An 18,191-nucleotide genomic window follows, 5' to 3' on the forward strand; every position below is an offset into this window, starting at 1 on the left:
CAGCTGGACAGGGGAGGGCGAGGTACAGAACAGAACTCCTTGGGGATGCTGCCTTTGTAGCAGGGGCCGAGGATGGGCATTTCCTTTAGAAGGGCGTGGCCATGGCACACCACAAGACTGTCCCATCCAGAAACTCCCCTGTGGCTGCTGTGAGGTGGAGCCCTGGTCTGGGCACTGAGTGATTTGGTCTGCTTTGCAGGGGGCTGGGAGCTCCCACACGATGGAAGTTTCAGGATAGCTCTTGGTGGGATTCATCTCCCATTTGTCCTGCTCTGTTTCATTGTGTGGTCAGTGTTGCAGAGGAGCACAGAGAGTGGCTTGTGTCAGTCCCTGAGGCAGGCATCATCACGACATACCTTGTGGGCAGGTTGATGGGTTGGCCGGTGAGGGGCGATGTCACAAGGGGGCAGAGGAGGCAGGGAATGGGGATGGCCCCATGCTGCTGGTTGATAGGGCACATCTGTTCAAATTTAGGAAAGGGTATCGCTTCCTCAGGACACTTCACTGACATCTTCCAGAAAGCTGTTGCAGGAACCAGTCAACGCCACGACGAGGAGCAGAGGGCGAAAGAGGTCCTCAGGAGTTGTGCAGTGCAAAACTCGCCCCGCTGTTTGTGGCTGCCTTGCTGTGGCCACAGTGAGCGTCACCTGCATCTCAGCACCCTGGCAAGGATCTCACATGGCTGCGGAATAGGGGCCCCCGACACACAGGGAACACAGATACATAGGTTTGGGGATATAGAAAACTTTTGGGGGAAAAGTAGGAGAAAATGAACATTTATTGAGTACTTCCTATGTGTTCGGTGCAATGCTGTGTTGCATCATTGTTCATATTTTTGCATCATATTGGTGGTGTGGCTATCGTGATTCCTATCTTACAGCTAAGGAAACCGGGCTCAGAGGTTCAGCCAGGGCTGCTCCAAGTTGTGTATTCGTACTGTGTCAGCAGTGGCCATGCTGGTTGGAGGTGGGGCCAGTAAATCACTTGCCCAAGCCACACAGTGAGGGAGGGGCAGAGCCAGATTCAAACCTGGGTCTGAATAACTGCAGAACCTCTGGTCTTTCTGTTCAGAGACCCCATAGGAATAAAAAGCAACTGAATTTAGTTTTCTCTCCCTCCTTGGGAAAAGGTATACTCACATATTCTGAAATCAAGTGCAGGAAATATGGAATTTTATCCAAAATGACAGCAACGTCAGAAGGAACAGAGAGCATCTGTGTGTGACACCGACTACTGTCCTTGGTGCTGGGTGATCATCATGACACGGAGCCCACCGGCGGCTGTGCTGGGCTGGACTGTGCCCAGAACAACATGACTCTAGCGTGTGATGGAGCCAATCTGAAAACTGGTTTGAGTTCTGAGTTAGAGGTTTTCTATCCCACAGAACTTTGGTTTTAATTGGCCTGGCATGAAACTCAGTATCTCAGTTTTTAGAGGCTCCTGGGCGGATTCCAGTGAGTGTTCCGGGTTGAGAATCACCAGTCCAGTCCTTCATCATAGATGAGGTCCCCTGAGAAGCCAAGTCCTTGCTCGGACTGCTCAGGTGGTTAGTGTGTGTTGGCTCCTATTGGATCCTCTGCTGTGCACCTCACAGGGGCAGGGAAGAGGTAGATGGCCTGTTTGAAGAAAGGAGAGGCCGTACTTGGCTCTTAGTGTAGGTGGTGCTGGAGGCACTTAATTATTCACCGGGAGTCTCAGTACCCACTCATAACCACTACATTAGATGAGGCTGATTGTCAGAGGCCATTGTCACTGCTGTGAGCTGAAACCAGATGTGACTCATGCCAGGAAATTGCCTGCTCTTGTGATTTGTTAGGGTGAAAGGCAAGGCCATTGTAAGAAAAACACCCAAGAGTACAGTGGCTTGAAGAATATCAAGATTTATTTCTCTCTCATTTAACAGTCTGTGGTGAGTGGATGGGCTTGTTTACCCCATCAAGATGTTCAGGAACCCGGTGTCACCTCAGGGCATTAGCCAGCTCTGCTCACTGAAGCTGGGATGCGAGCTCTTCTGGGTTCCAGAAAGAACATGGAGGAGCATGTGGAGGTATTTTAAGTGACACTTGTCGCTTTTGTTCATTTTCCAGGGCTGAGAACTTAGTCCTATGGAAGCAGTGGGGATGGGAAATGTAGTCCCTTCTTGGTAGCCAGTGGCCAGCTATAAATCTATCCCTATGAAAGGAGAAGGCAGATTTTGGTGGCCAAGAAGGGTCTCCACGGCAGCCCTCCAGGGAAGTTATTCCTGTAGCCCTCTCGCAACCACTCTTCCCATCAAGAAACATTTTTGAGTCAGGCAGGGGCCTGCATGTGACAAATGGTGGAGGTGGGCTAGAGAGAAGAGAGAGCCCGCGGTGCGGACTCTCACGAAGCGAAGGAGCACAGACTTCCGACTGATAGTTTTGAGGAGAGAATCCACTGGCATCTCCATGTGAACGGGAGCTTTGGTGGGATTGGGCCCCCAAGTTTTAACCTTTATTGAAAGAGAGTAAGAAGAATCTGGACTGAGCTTTTTAGCTCCCCTGAGCTGAGCTTCTGAAGTCCCCCACACGAGGTTATCTAAGAACAGAATCAGCCAGGCTTTGGGAAATGCGCCATTGTATGATATTATGAGGTGGTTTCACTTGAGCCCGTCTGGACTAGAGCGTCGTGGAAGTGGTGTCCCCTGGAAGGGACGAGGTGTGGGAGGGAGCAATCCAGGGTGGATGTTGGTTATGGGAGGTAGGCCTTAGACCGGGTGAGGTACCATCTCTGACTCAGCCCAGAGTGCGGAGGTGAATGGCACATTTCTGATGGTGGGAGTTGAGAGGCGCCTGGGCATGAAGGTGGGCGGGCATGACATGGGAGACAAGTGGGTAAGGGGCTGCACTGGGGCCTAGGTAGGCCCCTTCTGTTCCTCCAGTCCTCTGGGAAATTCACGTAAATGTAGCCAGTCTCAAGCGTGCTGTGCAGTATTGAAGAAGGGTGGATCCCATAGTAAGGACTGCAGAGGACACATTCAAACAGGGCCCGTTCCCTGGTGGCCGGAGTGGTAGTTGTGGTTGTGGCCCTGGTTGGGGGGATGCTGTGCTTTGCAGAGCAGTGAGCCCCGGGGCCCCATGGTGGAGGCCCGGTGTGGAGGCCAGAGTGGAAGGTCTTCCACTTCAGGGGCCTCTATTCCACAGCCATGTGAGATCCTCGCCAGGGTGCGGACATGCAGGTGACACTCACTGTGGCCACAGCAAGGCAGCCACAAACAGCGGGGCGAGTTTTGCACTGCACAACTCCTGAGGACCTCTTTCGCCCTCTGCTCCTCGTCGTGGCGTTGACTGGTTCCTGCAACAGCTTTCTGGAAGATGTCAGTGAAGTGTCCTGAGGAAGCGATACCCTTTCCTAAATTTGAACAGATGTGCCCTATCAACCAGCAGCATGGGGCCATCCCCATTCCCTGCCTCCTCTGCCCCCTTGTGACATCGCCCCTCACCGGCCAACCCATCAACCTGCCCACAAGGTATGTCGTGATGATGCCTGCCTCAGGGACTGACACAAGCCACTCTCTGTGCTCCTCTGCAACACTGACCACACAATGAAACAGAGCAGGACAAATGGGAGATGAATCCCACCAAGAGCTATCCCGAAACTTCCATTGTGTGGGAGCTCCCAGCCCCCTGCAAAGCAGACCAAATCACTCAGTGCCCAGACCAGGGCTCCACCTCACAGCAGCCACAGGGGAGTTTCTGGATGGGACAGTCCTGTGGTGTGCCATGGCCACGCCCTTCTAAAGGAAATGCCCATCCTCGGCCCCTCTCAGCGACCCCTGCAGGATGTGGGGCCAGGACATCCTGGCAGGTGGGTTTGTGGAGGCTTAGAACCTAAGCCTCCAGTGGTCACAGTTTGGTAATTGAAGTAAATATGAGCTGGCTTTGAAGTTACTGGTGAGGAGGTCTAGAACATTCTGGTTTGCTTTCACAACCTGCTCCCCCTTACGCCCTCAGCCTCTCATGGATTGTAAAAGTCATTCTTCTGTAGGTTTTCCACTTGTGTTTCTCAGTCTGTGTCTCTTTGTCTCTTCCTCCCTGCTTGTTCTCTCTGGGTCTCTGTTTCTGTCTCATTTCTCCTCATCCCCTTGCCTGTGGGCAGATGGTCGGTCAGTCACCTCATGCTTCCATTCTCTCTCTGGCTTTTCGGGGCTGTGCTACAGACCAGGCACCATTTCTCCTCGGGCAGCAGGGAGACTGTCTGCCTTTTCCTCTCATTGCTGGCTTCAGGAGGTCTCTGCAGGCCCCCACACCAGACAAGCTTCTGGCTCATGATGAAAAGGGGGTGCTCTGCTCTTCTGAGCTAATGCATCAGGGGCAGAGCCTGATGACTAAAGCCTGAAGCCCAGGGTCTCTGGGGCTGGCGCCCCCGGGCCGGTGATTGGAAACTTTGCTATTCAGAGCCAGCCCCTTTGTTCCTACATGTTGCTGATCTCTTGTTAGCCAGTCCGCGTTCATTGCTTTTCTGACAGTTTTCCTGGCAAGCTATTTTTGCTGTAAAGGAGCCTGGGGTTGCTGCGGCCTGTGGAGGTGGTGTCACAAGCCCCAGCGGGTGCAATCATGGTGACCTGATGCAGAGCCCATGAGGCTCTACGCAGGGTAGCAGATAATGACGTTGAGTCACAAGGAGTTTGTTTTAAACAGTCAGGCTTAAGAAATGACAGTAGCCCGTGGCCAAGCCTTTCCCGGCGTGTCCTCCTCTTGGTGTGTGTGTTTTTAGCAGGCCACCCTTCCAGGGCAGGGGCCCCAGGAGGCAGGCACCTGCTTGCTGGACTAGCTGGCCTCTAGGTCTTTCCCAAGACCCTGTGGACACTGGCAGCACAGAGACTAGCACTGTGGTGTCACATCTTCCCAACCACACATCAGAACATTTGGGCGGGGGATTCAGTAACTCAGTCATCACAAATATCCACTAACCTCCTACCACGTACCAGGCCTGGTGCTAAGGGCTGGGGACACAACCATGAATCTGTCACAGCTTCCACCTCAGAACAGCCCCCAGTCTGGCTGTGGGGACAGACCCACACGCATGCAATTAGACCCACACACAGGTGGTGAGCCCCAGTCACACATGGGGGAGTTTGAGCACAGGGGAGAGGTACTTAGCCCGGTGAGAGCCAGGGCGGGCTTCCTGGAGGAGGAACCAAGGGAATTGAGTCTAGAAGAATAAGCAGGTGTTGGCTAGGCCGGGCAAAGGGGAATTGGGGCAAAGGGAGAAGAAAGGTCAATTGTTTTCCTGCCTGCACCACCCAGTTTAATAGTAATGCAGTAGAAGCAAGCCATATGAAGAAGGGAAGATGAGAAAGTGCAGGCCTTCAGCTTTACAGACCCAAGTTTAGTTTCTTCTCCTTTGTACGAGGGTCTCATACTCAGTGTCCAGCTGCCCAGTGTCTGAGCTGTGTGTCCCCTTCATAGTTCCTCCCAGCAGTCATGGGAACCTGAAATTCCTGGGACTGCAGATGAGTGTATCCTGATAGTCCTTGCCTCACTCAGGGACTGTCTCAAATGTGGGCCCCTTGGTCCCCAGCGCAGTGCAGAGAGCCTGGTGGGTGCTCACCAAATCCTATCTTACAGCTGTGGGTTAGCCCCTGCCTGCCAGGGTGATCAGCGGGAACTCGGCAGTCAGAGGCAGCCACCAGTTACACGTGCCATTATGTTTACAGCAGATCACGGGCCGGCCAAAAGATAAGGCTGCAGGGGCCTCCCTGTGTCAGCCACGGGCCTGAGGAGTCAGAGGCAAGCCCTTCCTGGGGAGGGACATCTCTGCTGGTTTCTACTGGAGGGGTGGAGCTGAGCCTCTAGAGGGTGAATTACAGCCTGGGCCAGTTTCTGTTTCCCAGCGCTCTGGGGACTAGCCCCGAGGGTCCATTTCCTTCCTCTGCTGCTGGCCTCAGCTTTTTCGGCAGATAATGGAAAGTCCGTGGGAGTCAGTGTGGTTTTACGAAAAGCAGCCTTGGAGACAGCTAGACCTGAATTTGAATCTCAGCTCTGCCACTTCAGCTGTGCAGCCTTGAACACGTCACTTCTCTGAACCTTGATTTCTTCAGCCATAAAATGGGGTTAGTCACATCAATTTTTTTTAATGGCTATTGTGAAGATCAAAGGATAATAAATCTAAAGCACATTCTTCAAACCTCTATCTCTCTGGACTGGTTGTAGTGGCTGCATTCCTTCATGAAACAATTACTGATTGTCTGTCTTTTGCTAAGCATTGTTCTGGGTTCTGGGGAAACAGTAATGAACAACATAACCTGCTTTCAAAAAGCTCATTTTATTCTGATAAGGAAGCTAGAAAATAAGTAAGTAAACCAATAAATAAACAGGATAATTTCAGATAATGATAAGAGCTACAAGGACAAGGAAGCAGGCTGGCATAGCAGAGAGGGATTTGGTGGGAGGCCTGAGAAAGCTTCAGGGAATGGGTGATATTGCAACCGAGATATGAAGGCTGAGAAGGAGTCTACCTTTTGCCAGGACCCGGGGAAGAGCATTCCAGGCAGAGACACAGCAAGAAGACGTGTGTTGAAGAGGGAGGGTGCCCGGTACATGCAGGGGAGAAAGAAGGTCCTTGTAGCTGAGCATCGCGAACCCTGAGGAGTGTGGTATGAGATGAGTTGGTGAACTGGAGCTAAGTCCTCGCATGCTCCCAAACGCCGTGCCGAGGTGTCCCAGGGCCCTGCAGTGAATTCACAGGAGCTCCACGGGGTAGGTGAAATGGTTAAGGCAACACTTGACATCTGTTGGACTCCATGTAAACTACTAACTAGTCAGGATGGTTTGCGGTTTCACCATTAGATTGCTTTACATGCTTTTTGATGATGGCATACCTTCGTGAAGCTGGCTTTTTAGTGGTTGCTGTGATAAAAAGCAAACACCAGGGGAAAATCAATGTAGAATAGGAAATAAGGGTGGCAATGTCTCATCTGATTCCAAGGTTTGAGGTGCTGTGTGATACACAACTAGCACACACATCCCATTAGTAAGTAGTTGCTTATTTAAAGATGCAATAAAAATGTCATCCTCCCCCAATTTATATGTGTTTTTTTTAATGTCTATTCAGTTATTAGGACATAAATACTTATTACATTGTTTGGGTCTAACTTCTTAATGAACAGACCCTTAGGTATTTCTTCTGGCCCAGGGGGACTGTGAAAATAACTCCTGAGCCACGAAGGGCACTGTGAACAGAGAAGGTTGAAAACTGGACTAGGGATGCACTCTGAGGGAACTCTTTCTCATTTTAAGCTCTGGGCCTGATGTTAGATATTTGTCTTCGCACAGACTCAGGAGTGTGTGTTTGTGTGTGTGCGGGCAACTGGAAAAGGTCCTGTAGGTTTTCTAACTCCGTGCATCCCCGAGCCCCGCCTGCAGGACCATTAGGATCACCCGCGGAAATTTGAAAAATAGTAGTTCACTGTTCTCAGCCCTGGATGTTCTAATTTAGTGTGTTTGACAGAGGAGTCTAAGTTAAAAAACCTGTGTTCTAAACCACATTCCTTTAGGCAGCCAGGATAGCTCAGATTTGGGGGTCCTGGCTGTTATCCGGTGTACCTGGGGGCCAAGGTTTTGGCCCCGGGGCAACTGTGTGGCCTTTCCGGATCTCCTGGTGGGGAAGGGGTGCAGGCACATTGCCTCCCAGAACCCTAGGCGGGGTGGGTGCTGGCAGCACTCATCCCCACGTCCCTCCTGGGTGCACAACGGCAGTGACCCGAAAGGAGAACACTTCATCCACAGGAAGTCCCTGGGGGGAATGTCTTCGACCTCCCAGGCCCAGTGATCACACACTTCCTCCAGCCAAGCGCCGACTAGACCCGAGATGCCAGGAGACGGTTTTGGGGCGGGGTGGGAAGGGAGGATGGGGAATGGCTGGGTACGGCTGGGAGAGGGGTGGCCGAGAGGTGGCAGCAGCCGTCCGCCCGCCGCTGCCGCCGCAGAGCCTCCCAGCCGGGCGTGACCACGCCCGGGTGGTTCGGGGACGCACGGGTGGCTGGGGACGCGCGGGCGGCTCGGGGACGTACGGGCGCTTCGGGGACGCTGGTGGTTCGGGGACGCGCGGGCAGTTCGGGGACGCACGGGCGGCGCCCGCTACCCGGGAGAGGAGGAGCCGCGGAGAGCGGAGACAGAATCGGGTGCTCTAGGCGGCGGCCTGATGGCATGTTATGCCCCGGCTTGGTCTCTACACATGATTTGTGGGGGAACAAGAGGTTGAGTTAGGTTAACACCGAGATGAGCCAATATTGACGGTCTCAATATGGTGTGATGTGAAGATTTGGGGGGGGCGTGGCCGTGGTGGTGGGGGGGGAGGGAGGTTTAAAAATAGCTCCCTTGCTGGTGTCTAAAATTTCACTATTACAGGTGCATTCTCTTAACTATTGTTCTGCTCAAAGCTCTGGGAAGGAGCAGTGTGCATTAGACCTTGAACTCTTTTAGGGTAAATCAGTGACTTCATGCCACTTCTTTCCTGGCAAGAGAAGGGTTAGCTCAGAGTACTCAAGAAACAAAGAAGACAGAAGGCCCAGTGGTACTTCCTAATCAAACCTTAGAGACCAGGGCAGGCTCTGGGAAGGTCTCAGAACCATTGATGTTGGAGAAAAAGCAGACCCATATCCACTTTGTGAATGTTTTAGAGAGGATTAATGGGGTGCTAGCACAGTGTGATTAATCCAGCGCATTGGGTTACTATTATTATAATTATTATTTTGTGAAAGAGAAAGCACTTGTACTAATATTTTGATCTATTATGAAATCAATCTCTCCACTCCCTTTCCTTCTTCCTTCCCTCTTTGAATTTGGGACACGATGTGGTATGTATGGAGTGATGAACTTTTAAACCAGAAATTCCAGGTGTGGACATCCCTCTCTGCCACCCCCCTTACTGGCTGTGTAATTCTGGGAAATAGTCTTTGGATTCTGGAAAAACAGGCTTCAGTGTTCTCATCTGGAACATGGGCAGAATGGTGCCTATCTACGGTCGTTGTGAGCATCCAATTAGAGAGTGGATGAAAACACCTGGTGTAGGTGTTGACCTCAGGCCTGGGTGCTGTGTGTATAACAACAGTACCTGGGGGCGCTTCCCCCTGGTGAATGTTTGTGTCTTTCTGGGTGCCACCAGCGACTCTGCTGAACAAGGCCATCCAGACTGAGGACTGCCCCATCTTACACCGACACAAGACAGAGTGGGGCGACACTGACCTTGGGTAGAGAGGGCACCACCTTGATGCAGGATTCTGCATCTTTTCATGCCAGACTTCAGTGATCTTTTAGCAGAAGAAATAGAAAATATCGGTCAGCAGAGACGTGTAAACATCATTGGGAGACTGGTTCTCCACAGGCTTCTTCAAAGAATTTAACATTTGTTTATTTTTATAACAAATTAAAATGCATCCTGTGTGTTGTCTGTCTAGAGGTCTTCAAACCAAATATCTTGAGGCAGGGGTGAAGTTTTATTTGTCTTTTTAAGGAAAGTCTCCTACTCTCCTATGTAATGTGTTTCTAAAAATACATGTGAACACCAATCAATATTTCTCTGTTTAGTCAAGAATAAAATGGTATTTTTAGGCTCACAACTGTGTAGGATATAGACTTTTGTATATTTTTATTTCCCTCTTTTGCCCCTTCCTACCTGAAAGTTTATTAGGTAAATATAGGTTTGGGATCTGGGTTATTGTTAAATATTTTTTGTTGTTGTATGTCCCCTGGTTCCAGAGTATTTTTGACACATAGTCTTTCTTGTAACTGTATTTAAACAATTATTTTAGACCCATCTCTGTGTTTAATTGGTTTCACTGCTCACTGCTAGTCCTTTCATATTCTGATTTTCCCATTTTTGAGCTCCTAATTTTAATTCGTCACTTGTGCAGTTAGAATATATTTTAAAGTGATTTAGAGAATATGTGAGTGGCAGCCATTTCGAGCTCTTATGAACGTCTTTTTGTTGTCTCCTCTCAAAAACTAAAATTTACCTGTGAGTAAAACTCTTGAGTCTAAATCTTCTTCATGTCAGAACTGCAGACATTGCTCTATCATTGTGGAAGAGAAGACTAAGATCAGCATGATTTTTATTCCTTTATAGATATCTCCTTTTTTTTTTTTTTTGGTTTGGATGTATACGGAAAAACATTTTTTATTTGTTTGTAATTTAAAACCTTGTCAGGATATTTCTGGGTATGAGTCTCTCTTGGTTCCTTTTACCTGGAACTTGGTGAACCTATTTAATTCTTCCAGGTACCCCTCTTCCCATCCTTGTTTGGAAAGTTTTCTTTAATTATATCTTCGATACTTGCTTCTTTTTTGACCGTTCTGGATTTTTCTTTGGCAACATAATTCTTAGGCTGTATCTCTATTCCTGGTCTTCCATACCTATCATTTTCTCTTTAAATATCTCTATTTTTTGAATCTAAGATAGTACTGGTTGTAAGAAGCACTATTATTTTGTGTACAAATGAGGAAGAAAAAAAATGCTGCCAATTAAAAATATGACATAATGCCATAATTACAAACCTGTGAAATTGGTAAATTGATTGCACCAGGCCCTTTCCTGTTTTGAAATGTTTCATCTATTTTGGGGAATTTGGCAGTTTCTCCTACCTTCAATTGCATTGCTTGGCATGTGGCAGGCAGTCCATTTTGCATACATCTCTATTATAAAACATCACAACGTTCACATCACTTCAAGAGAATTTTCTCTTGCTTAGGTCCTGTAAAGTACTTGGTTTTTCTTTAAAAAAAAAAAAAGAAAAAGAAGAAAAAGGAGCAATTGTAGCCATTGCTCCAATAACAGATATTTGCTTCAGTAATATCAAATTACCTCCTGCTGCTCTAATCCCATGCCTTTCTGCATACACAATAACGTCTCGTTTCAATGCCAAATCATAGTGTAATCTTTAAAAAGACATTTCAAATAGCAATTAAACTCATATGTAATCACAAGAATGTACATAACTCAATTAAAGTGCTCATAACATGAACAGCTGAGACCCAAGTTTGCCCATGGCCAGGAGTTGCCAACCTCACCATGATAGCTCTCTGGTCCAAATGATTGTAAGATGCCACTGACTATAAGACTTAACCTGATTTCCAAAGTATTAACATGGAAAAATGGATGTCTTAGAATCAGTGAAACAGAGTAGTTTAATTTTTTTTTGTTCCCTTCTCTGCATTTTGAAAGCGTTTCTCGAGTTTGCCATCCATAATACTTATTTGACTTTCTGCTATGTGAATTCCACTCATTTACTGTTTTATATATGCTGTTTAATTAGTACTTAATACTTCTATTTTCTTAGAAAAGTTTTTTAAAGTCAAAATCAGCTTCCCTTCCATCTGTTCTTGGGAGACCTCATTGGTCAAATTCTCCTTTAAAGGCTTGAAGCCCCTTGATATTTACCACGCAACTGAGCTCTAGTCAATAGAATGTGAACCCAAGGGATGTGTGTGACTTATAGGACTTCCCCATAAGAATGTTCAATGAGCGTTCATCCATGCCTTTTCCCCCCCATTCCAGCTGAGTGCCAGGAAATGACAAGGACAACCTTGGAGGCCACATGATGAAGACAGCAGAACTTCTGTTAGCCTGGGTGCCCAGGGGTGGAGAGCTGCTCTTGAAAACTGGGAACATTTGCCTTGGGCTGTTTTGTAAGTGACAGATCAACTTTTATTATATTTCATCCAGTATACAAATACTGAATGTGTTTATACAGCAGCTGAAGTTACTGTGATAACACATATTCTGAAATCATCAGGTATCTTTTCTAAAAGACTTCTATAAGAACTGCTCTGAATTGTGCTTTCTTAATTATTTACTGCTGCTGCAAAAAGAAGAGTAACTTCAACAAAGAAACTATCTCAAATGAGGTAATAAAGCTATTATTGGATTTAAACACTCCCATCATTTCTGCCAAAAAAACGTTTCGGAATACAGTCTTTCCCGTGGGTGTGTGGTGTTCTGATTTGCCGAGACATTTGATAAAAGAGAAGAACTCTCACTAGCAAGGGGCTGAAACTTGGGTGGATAATAATGGAATATTGCTTAACATTGTTTTGATGAACTATTTAAAAAACTCTACTCTTAATATTTTAACAGCAGTTAGCTGTTTCTTGTGTTCTAAAAGTTCTGTCTAATTGTTTATTTTAAAAGAATCACAGTTAGGCTCAGCATAACCAAGGGAGTCCTCCCCTGCCATTACATTTTTGTAAGAACTAAAATGTCATCAGTGGTGGCAGTCTTTGAAGCTTATCTGTTCATTTCAGCTTGTTTTTCGTATGATTTTCGGTTTCAACTTCACAGGGCCACATTATGTTTTTCATATTATAGATGCCAATTTCCTAAAATTTTCTTCTGGTTTCTATAGCAAATCATCTTCAGAGGTGTGCTCTTTTTCTTAGTCTTCTGGGTTCTGGGTGATGCTCTCATTCCTGAAGGTGGTATTATTTTTGTAGGCCCCACGAAGGTCCCCCCTCTACTCCTACCCTCTTCACTTTACTTATCTTTAAGCAAGTAGAGCTCTATGGAGACTTGGTGCTTGCTAACAGAGAGGAAGTGTGGGTTGTCTTTGGCTTTGCTTACGACCCTAATTTTTAGGTCTGTAGCTGGAGAGCCAGGTGAAGTGCATAGCTCCGCTGTAGTTCCCAGAGCTGATGCGATTCATCTTGTGTGGCCCTGCTGAACTACTGTTGGGATCTCCTCCTACTTCTGCCTGTAACATGCAGAACTGGTGGAGTATGTAAAAATCTCATTTGCCAGCACATACTGCCTTCATCCTGCCTACAAAGCATCATATGTGGACAAAATACCTTCCAAAATGTGATGTGCCATTGCTAGTCCTCTTCTACTTCCTGCTCCATGCCTTCCCAGGAATTGTACTCTGTGAGAGGATGTGGGTATATTGGGGAAGATGCAATAGTTCTCTGGCCCACCCCCAAAGTAGCATCCAGAGTAAAGAGCCAGATTTTTGTTTGCTCTGGTCCTGGGTCTCTGAGGTGGGCGTGGAAAGTAGAAGAAAGGTGAAGTCTTCCCATCATTTTTCAGGTGGATGAGGCTACTCTGTTTACAAGGTGAAACATAGATTGTCTGTCTCAATGCAGCTCAGCTTCATTATCTTTATTTAGTTAATAGAAATTCCTTCTAGATGTTGATGAGTTTTCATTTTCAATTTGTGAATTTTGTCTTTTTTCTGTGTCATAAGTAATTTAGGGAGACGTTTAGAGACACTTCATCAGAAATGTCTAGCCAGATGCCATTTTAAACTCAAAGGGGACCTGGATTTATTTTATTAAAAATTAGGTCTAGAGATTAGTTCAGTTTACTTATTTATAATGTTCCGTTTGCCTTAAAGCACTTCATGAAACATCCACTGGGTCCAAAGTTGTCTTCAGATATTTTTCTAAATTCTGTCCCATGGGTCTTTGGAGGAGGCAGGGGTGAACTTCTTTGGTAGCATGTAGCCATGTCAGTCATCAAAGGGTGGGTTATTTCTCTGACCTGGGGTCTTATTCAAAGTTCTTTTGGCTGTTAATAACAGAAACTAACCACAGCCAATTGTGAGAAGGGGAGGGGGGAGAAGGCAGAAAGAAAAGAAAAAAGAAAAGAAAAGAAAAGATATAGAGTATATTGGGATGCAGCAGGATCCTACAGAATCTAAGCACAGTTGGGCCTTTTAAGAGTTGGGACTAGGAGCTCTGGAAGCTGTTAGGAACTTAGACCCATTCACTCTCTTCCTCTGCTTCCCTCCAAAAGAAACATTAATTGTAAACAAAATCCTGTTCGGGATGTACCCGTGACTTTGCTTCTCTGTGTTCTTGGAATGAGTTATAGCTCCTGAGTTTTCCTCTTCTGCATTCACGTAACCCAGCTCAGATGGATGGATGCCTCTCCCTGGAGCCTGCCCTACTTCCAGACTCCAGGGAAAGAGAATTTGATGGGCGTGGCCTGGGTCAGGTGACCACACTGGTCCAGTCATCAGTGGTTGGGTGTGTGAAGACAAGTGCATATGTGTTTGAAGTTACCTATGACTGCTGGCTCCACCTAAGGTTGGGAGTCAGTTCCCAGAGAAAGAGGCTCTTTGTGATCTGGGCAGATTCTCTGAAGGTGCCTACCACTCTTGGCGTTCGGAATAAAGCTCATTAGGTCCTGTCCTGAGGGGAGCTGGAATGCCCAGCCATCATCCTCCTCTCAGGCCTGCGAGTTACTTGGGTGGAATGGAGCACCAGTCTTCCCATTGAGCTGTGGGTCTCGGGGCTCCTGTGAAGAGTTGTGAGTCATTTATAAGGCTGCACACCTGCATCTCCAGCTGTCTCCCATTACATTTTCCCTGGCATTGTTCCCACTCTCCTCCAATCAGAAAGACTCTTTAATATGAAATCCACATTTTGCAAACTTTCTTTCTAGCAGTGGTTTACTTGGAAACTGAACTCTCTCTATTGTGAAGGCAGGACTGGTCACAACTGGACATGGCACACCTGCCACCGTTGCTTTTTTCTGTGGAGGTAGAAGTGGAAATATGTTTCTCATGGATGCACTCAGTGGAATCCAGCCACAGTTAGCAGTGTAGGAGAGCACTGGGCTAAGAGTCAGAAGTCCTGGGTTTTATTCTTTTTTTTTTTTTTTTTAAAGATTTTATTTTTATTTATTTGAAGAGAGAGAGACAGCCAGCGAGAGAGGGAACACAAGCAGGGGAGTGGGAGAGGAAGAAGCAGGCTCCCAGCGGAGGAGCCTGATGTGGGGCTCGATCCCACAACGCCGGGATCACGCCCTGAGCCGAAGGCAGACGCTTAACGACTGCGCCACCCAGGCGCCCCCTGGGTTTTATTCTTGAACACCACCTTTTATATAAAACTTCAAGACTGGGCAATCTTATCAATGGACCCAAATCCAACTTTTAAAAAATTTTTAAATGGTCATAATAATACTTTGTTTACCATTTAGCAAGTGCTTTAAATATGATCAAATATCTCTAACTATAAGGCATTCTTTATTAATTGACATTGTATGGACTATTCAAAACTTTCCAACAGTATTCCAGTGGTTAATAGAGATTTGTAGCACAACCTCAGGAGAAGAGGTGGGATCTCAGAGCAGTTGAACAATTCATCTGATGGCATAGGTAAGTTGGGGATAGCACTGGAGTTCAGCCTAACATTCTGGACCTGGCCCTCCCCCACCTGCAGGTCCACACAGGAATGCAGGTCTTCTCCCTGTCCCTGTTCTTTCTAGCAGACCCTCCTGTCCTAGCTTGCAGCTGACCCATCCTGATGTGAGACTGAAGTAGCCCTTCTGACCCCAGCCCATAGGACAAGTTCATCTGTGCGCATCCTGGACAGGACTTTGGAGCAAGAAGGGCCGATGGGTTTGTCAGACTGCTTGGAGGTCAGACCCAGCTGCTCTTTCTCCTCTTTCTTCAGAATGCACACACCGTGGGGTGTTGCGAGGAAGATGGGGGCCAGGGTAGGCAGGGGACTCAGTAAACACTAAGCAAGGCAAATCCAATGGGCGATTTTCTCTCTGTGTGCCTTCCAGGGACTTTGTGAGGATGAATTAGGGTTAAATTAAATGATGAAACCAAAAGAAACGAGGCCTTGCTTCCTTTCCTTGGTTTTGTGCTGCGGAGGAAATGTGACATGAAAAGCGAAAGCGTAGGTACCAACATTATAGCACTTTACAGTTTGCAAGGGCATTCATGGTTCCTGGGTCACGGATCCTTACATGCAGCCCTGCAGGCTGCATATTGTTATTGTTGCTGCTATAGGGTTGAGGGCTCCAGAGTTCAGTGTCATGAGCCTGAGGTGAGAACTTTATTTATTTTATTTTTTTTAAAGATTTTATTTATTTATTTGACAGAGATAGAGACAGCCAGTGAGAGAGGGAACACAAGCAGGGGGAGTGGGAGAGGAAGAAGCAGGCTCATAGCAGAGGAGCCTGATGTGGGGCTCGATCCCACAACGTCGGGATCATGCCCTGAGCCGAAGGCAGACCCTTAACCGCTGTGCCACCCAGGCGCCTCCGAGGTGACAACTTTAATATATAGAGTCAGAATTTTAACCTGACTCCAGATTTCTTCCTCTTAACAAGCACATTCTCGGGAAGCCTGGGTGGCTCAGTCAGTGAAGTGTCTGACTCTTGATTTTGGCTCATGTCATGATCTCAGGGTCATGAGATTGCGCCCTGAATTGGGCTACGTGCTGAATGTGGAGCCTGCTTGCAATTCTCTCTCCTTCTTTCTCTGCCCCTCCCTGCTTGTGTTCTGTCTTTCTCTAAAAAAATGAAAACAAACGAAAACACCAAACAAGCACATTCTCATGCCTACCTGGGGAGTTTTAGTACACTGATCCCTGCATCCTGCCCTCACAAAATCTGATTTAAGTGAACAGGAATTGGCCCCAGCATTGGGATTTTTAGAAGCTCCCTGGGGTGAATCAATGTCCAGCCAAGGTTAAGAGCCACTGCTGTATGTTTTCCCCAATTTAGTGGCTGAGGACCAGCCACCTTCTGACCCCATGCTTCTCAGACTTCAGTGTGCATAAGAAACACCTGTGAATATTGTTCAACACCTGATTCAGGAGGTTTTGGAGAGCCTGGGGTTCTGCATTTCTAACGAGCTCCCAGGTGATGCCGCGGATCCCAGACCACACTTTGAATAGCCAGGTAGTCTGACCGGTGTAACTCCCTCATACCAATGATGTGGTGCTCTAGAGTACATCTGACCCAGGTTCTCCAGCAGTGCTTAGTCAGCCAGATGGATGTGCTGCCCCCTTCGACTCCCTGCCCCCAACCAAGCTGGTATGAGATTCCATCAGTTTGTCCTTGGAGCTGTGGTGGTCCTTCCCTTCCATCATGGGGTCTGCTGCTGGGCCTCCTGCAGTGGGCCTCCTGCACTGGGCTACCTTTCTGTACTTGCTCTGGTTCCAGGATCTTGTGCCTCCCAGTTGCCCTGTTTGTTGATGTCAGCTCAGTCCTGATGTATGACAAAGCAGGGCGACGCCCATGCTGTGAAGACCAGAAAGCCTGGTGTTTGGGATCAGAAGGATTGAGTCCTGGCTCTGCCACTTCCTGTCTGGATGACCTTGAGCAAATTACTTGACCTTGTAAGGGAATGAAGAATGCTACCTCATGGGTTTATGAAGAGATTACACGAGATGATGTAGGTCAAGTGCCTGCATCAGAGCCTGGTGTGCTTGGTTAACAAGGATTATATTATTAAAGAGCTTGGAACTAAACATTTACTGTCTGGCACGTGCCACCCCTTGCATGAGGTGTTTTGTAGATATCCTCCTGTTTGAGCCTCAGAACAACCCTGTAAGGTACATATCATCTCTATTGTACAGATAAGGTAATTGGAATCAGAAAGGGTAGTGACTTAGCCAAGGATGCACAGCTGACTGTTCTAAGGTCAGAACTTGCATTCTGATTTGTCTCACGCTGAAGACTCGTGAGGATTGCTCTTGACAGATGTGGCTTATTTGACAGGCGGGGCTCCCTAAACACTTGTTGTCGTATCTCTTTGGGGGAGAGAGAGAACAGCACCCAGAGGGCTGGGAAGTGGGCTCCCACTCTCCATTTGCCCTTGGAGGACAGGCTGGGATAGGAGCAGGGGTTAAGAGAGAATGGCCAAGTCAGAAAGTGACTTTGACGGGCAGACATTACCAAGTGCTGCCTGCCTGGCCCCTGCCTTCTGAAGCAGGCAGTGCAGGGTCTAGAGGAGCTATAGGCTTCTGTGCCCTCCTCAAGAGTGAAAAGCAATTTTTTGGTGTGTGCTCTAAGGGGGTTGAGAATGAGCTGGCCGCAGCAGGTGTGAGTACAGTGGATGGGGAATAAGTGAGATCTTTCATGGCTGGGGTGGAATGGGGGCTCCTATCCCAGTCTCCATGAAAAAGAGCTTGGTAGGACCCAAGCCCTCCAGTCTCCTTGTCTCCTGCCAGGCCAGGCAGCCACCTGCCACAAATCTCTGCCTTTGCCACATGTGGCTCCAGGTCGTTGAGGTAAAATGTAAATCTTGCCTTTGATACAGCAGCCTGGCAGTGGGGAGCATGCTGATGAGAAAGTGGACTTGGGGTGCTGCAGGGAACTAGCTCAAAATCCCAAATGACATGACCATGTGGTGACATGAGTGTGGGGCTTGTCCTCTCCCTTGCCAAGGACCCTCACCATCCCAGGCCTTGCTCAGCATGATGAGGAAACCCTAGAGG

General features: G+C 47.7%; 1 long non-coding RNA gene across 1 annotated transcript in view; it reads left to right on the forward strand.

Annotated features, from left to right (window-relative positions):
- The window catches only part of LOC113260058 (uncharacterized), a 119,665-nt gene that overhangs the window by 32,086 nt on the left and 69,388 nt on the right, over nucleotides 1-18,191 (forward strand). Inside the window, exon 5 of the long non-coding RNA XR_008961013.1 lies at nucleotides 11,515-11,645. This is a non-coding gene — a long non-coding RNA (uncharacterized LOC113260058). The remainder of the gene's footprint in view (nucleotides 1-11,514; nucleotides 11,646-18,191) is intronic.

This window comes from Ursus arctos, unplaced genomic scaffold, assembly GCF_023065955.2.
Source record: "Ursus arctos isolate Adak ecotype North America unplaced genomic scaffold, UrsArc2.0 scaffold_22, whole genome shotgun sequence".
NCBI lineage: Eukaryota > Metazoa > Chordata > Mammalia > Carnivora > Ursidae > Ursus > Ursus arctos.